Genomic DNA, 3,969 nt, shown 5'->3' on the forward strand with positions numbered 1-3,969 from the left:
CAGGACCAGGGATGTGCCCGCAGAGCTGGGCCCAGGCAGACTGCAGATATGGGTGGGGGGAAAGGACGGCGTCCCCCAGGCGCCCCCGGGGAGGAGAGTGGGCCGGTTTGCCTTCCCTCCGCTGCAGACTCAGGGGTCCAGACCCACCCGAGGAGGCGGGGGCCAATCAAAGCCAGATGTGGGAGCAGCACAAAAAATGTTGATCATTTTGACCAGGAAAAGCCCTGGTCAGAGAAATAATGAAGTGACCGGGGCAACGGGCGCTGAGGGTGATCGCAGGCACGAAGGAGCGACGTGTGTGCCGTGCAGGCAGCCGGCGGCCCTGGGGTCCCTGCGTCTGCCTCGGGGTGTCCGGCTGCACGTGTGGGGCAAGGCTCCCCCTGGGTGGGGCAGGTGGGGCGCTGGGAAGGAGACCCAGGCTCTGGGCCACCTTGCTGTTTCTCCCAGGGTGCCGAGCATCCTGAGACAAGCCGGGCAGGCAGGTGGGGGCACGGGCGGAAGTGGAGGGAACTGCCCGGGGTGGGGGCACCCCGAGGGAGAGCCAGTGTGGCTCCAGGAGGGGGTGGGCACCTTTGTCAGGACGGGATTCAGTGTGGGTCATGAAGCTGAGGCAGGAGAAAAGGACCGGAGCTCACGTGGTGCTGACAGGCCTTCTGAGGCCTGGAGCCACGTGTGGTCTGTACCCGGGGAGAAGCACTGCAGGCAAGCAGGGGGCACGGGAATGCCGTCCCAGGGCTGGCTGGAAAGCCCCTCCCCAAGCCAGTCCCCCGGCCCCGACCCTGGCCCCAGTGGCGCTCCCAGGCCCCCAAGGGGGCGGGCTGGGGTGACATCCCCACCCAGGCCTCAGCACTGGACCCGGCCCCTCTCCCCACAGCCTGCGGGGACTTTCAGAGGCTGATAAACAACCTGGGTGGTGGTGTGGCAGGCCTGACCTGCCGTGAAACATTCCAGGCTAAGCTCCCCACCCCCCAGAGCATACGCATCCCGAGCTCCCACGGGCAAACAGGGCACGTGAAGTCCACTCCCGCACACGGCGGAGTGTTGCTCGACCTTAAAGAGGTGCCGCTTGGCCTCGTGGGCCTGCAGGCCGCGATGGCGAGTGACAGAAGCAGGACGCAGGAGATCACACCCCCGTGACTCCACGGCCATGCCACGTCGACAGGCAGGTCCGGAGACGGAATGCAGGCTCGTGTGGGCAGGGGCCGTGGCGGGGTGCGGGGTCACTCTGTGGGTGACAGCAACCTGTGTTCAAGGTGATGCCAGCCATGGAGACACCCTCGCCTGAACACTCCGATGCGAACCGCACCTCCATAAAGCTGCTTGGAAGCACAAAAGAACCACCCTGGCGGGCTCTTCCTTCCTCCGTGATGTGAGGAGGGGGAGCCCCAGTCTTCGCAGCCAGGAGGCAGGAGCCACGGCCTAGGAGGCGGGCCCCCCTCCTCGCACCCCAGGCTGGGCTCTCCTGGGTGGCCGAGCCGACGTGCAGGACTGGGCGGCTGACTGGCCGGGGCGCACACTCAGGCCTTTGTGCACGGAGCTCAGAATTACACGGAAGTCGGGAGGTGGGGGGACCCCGCCAGAGTCCCCATCAGGGCCCCTGATCTGATTTCTTCAGTCCCCTCTGTGTTTTAAGGCCTGGCAGGGAGGTGGGGGGTGAGGAGTTGCCGGGGGGCAGGCAGGGGTAACGGCTGTGTCCCTGTCCTGGGCCCCCTGTCGGGGCAGCCGGGGAGCCCACCCAGAGCACAGAGAACGGAGCCTCAGACAGGCAGGCTTCCTGGGACTCAGGCGGGGGTCCCGGCAGCAGGAGGAACGAGCACTCCTCCCCAAGTGGTGGGGGGCCGGCCTGCAGCGGGCGACTCCCGTGATGTGCTTGGAGTGAGGACACCGTGGGGCGGCCCCCCGGGGGCCCCCGGCCCTGGGAGAGGAAAACCAGACACCGGCAGAGGGGCTGCGGCCAGATGGGTTTCCGCTCCATCCTGGCGGCCCTGCCCGGCGGGCAGGCCTCACCTGGCGCTGCCGGGGGATCTGGGATGTGTCCTGGGGGCCACGGGCCGGGCCTGCTGCAGCCATAACTCAGCGGCAAAGGCCCGCCGGCTCTCCCTGCTGGACCCTGGGTCTCACGGCCCCGCACTGGCCACTGTGGCCACACAGTATATGGGGACCCTGGGGGGCAGTGCGGTGGGCTCTCCCCGAGAGCCGGCCCAGGGTGCCCCCAGCAGGGCTGTCCCCACACAGGGAAGGGAGCCCAAGTCCACTGCACCAGGCCCTCCTGTGCCCAGCCCCCCACAAGGCTGACCAGCAGAGGCCTCGGCGAGCCAAGCCCAGGGGCTCCTGAGACCCCCCCTGCAGGCCCCGTGTGTGGGGAGCAGAGGGGAACAAGCGGCGGGGCCCAGGAGTCTGCAGCGCCATCATCTCCCAGCTGTGGGAGGAAGTGGGAGCCGGGGTCTCAGAGAAGGCAGCGTGGGGCCCACATCCCGGGGCAGGGCCTCCCGAGGCGCCGGCTGTCTCGGTCAGCCTCCAGCCTGCAGCCGGCGAGGGGCGGGGGGGTCACACAGCCCCTTCTCCAGGCTCCGTGACTGGGGGTGGGGCGGGCAGCCCCCCAGCCGAAGGCCCACTGGCTTCCTGTTCTTGCACGGCCTGCAAGGCAACCCCCACCCCTGCCTGGCCACCGCGCCCAGCCTCCCTCCCGCCTGCCTCTGTCCCAGCGGGCCCGGCCGTGGCCATCCCACCCGCCGGCCCTGGGGGTTTTGAGGAGACTGGGGGTGGGGGGCAGCCCCCTCCTCCGTGGCCGTGACCCGCAGATGCCGGGCCCTGCGGGACGTGGGGGCCCCCGCGTGGGGGGGCTCGGGGGGCCTGCATCCGGGGGCGGCCGGCTCTGGACGTGCAGCGGATGAAGGATGGGCTTCCTCCCCTGGCCTTGAGTCGGGGTCCTCTGGGCTGCGGGGCCCCATGAATTATTTCTCTCAGGAAAATACCATTGACTCTGTGCTCGGCCTCCCTCCCGACCTTCCCCATCACTTTAAATCAACGCTGAAGGCTGCAGTTTGCCCGGACCTTCACCCTCAGGCGAGGGGAGCTTCAAAGGCCCATGTGACGCCTCTGGGGTCCCTCAGGGAGGGGGAGCCGGCGGGCTGGCTCCCCACTGTCTCCCCCACGGAGGGGACGGCCCAGCTCCAGGATGGGCTCTGGGGACCCGGGAGGCTGCACAGAGGGTGGTCCCCCAGCTCTTGTGGCTTGTGACCCCCCCCACCCGGGGAGAACACAGCCTGATTCCCCGAGCACCCACGACGCCTTCCCGCTTGTCTCCCAGACCCCCAAGACCGCGGACACTCAGAGCCGGGCCCAGCTAACTCCCCAGGGGTGCTCGAGGTGGCTTCCAGTGGCAGCCTGCTTCCAGGAGACACCAGGCCATGGGCAGCTCCCAGGCACCAGCTCCTAGAGCCCCATGCTGCCTCCGCCCCCCACCCCACAGGTCCCCAGACCCCCTCCTTTCCCGCCTGCCCCCGGGTGCGGCCTCTGCTGACTGCTTGCCACGTCCCGTCCCGGAGCTCTGGGTGGTGGCCACCTTCCCTGCAGGCTCTGCTTCCTGCCGGGGACCAACCTTGCTCTGGACTCAGCTCAGCTTCCTGCGGACCCCCCACCCTCCATGGCAAGCCCACTGCGCCCCATGGGACCCCCAGACAGGTGGGCTCCCTCCCGCCACCCAGACCCCTGCCCTCACCCCCCCACTTTCTAACCGCCCCCTTCCCCAAAGAGCATGAAGGCAGGCTTTTAAATGGAGCGGCTCAGGGTGACTTCAGGGCTCGGGGCAGGCGGCCTCCCTGCCGCTGGGTGGTGATGGCGGGGGCTGTGGTTCAGGGCCGGCCTGGCTGTCTCCGGCCTGCAGGCCCAGGGGGCCAGGAGGACCCAGGCCGGCTCACACGGTGGGTCCCGGCGCGGGGCGGGGGCAGAGCACACAGGGCCAGGCCA

At 69.2% G+C, this 3,969-nt stretch overlaps 1 long non-coding RNA gene across 1 annotated transcript; it reads right to left on the reverse strand.

Annotated features, from left to right (window-relative positions):
* Positions 1-511: 511 nt before the first annotated feature.
* On the reverse strand, positions 512-1,437 carry LOC136169857 (uncharacterized). The gene is made up of 3 exons (XR_010663452.1): positions 1,307-1,437; positions 1,051-1,225; positions 512-696 (listed from the first exon to the last, which is right to left on the reverse strand). It is a non-coding gene; the product is annotated as an uncharacterized lncRNA (long non-coding RNA).
* Between the last annotated feature and the right edge of the window lie 2,532 nt (positions 1,438-3,969).

This window comes from Muntiacus reevesi, chromosome 5 (genome assembly GCF_963930625.1).
Source record: "Muntiacus reevesi chromosome 5, mMunRee1.1, whole genome shotgun sequence".
Lineage (NCBI taxonomy): Eukaryota > Metazoa > Chordata > Mammalia > Artiodactyla > Cervidae > Muntiacus > Muntiacus reevesi.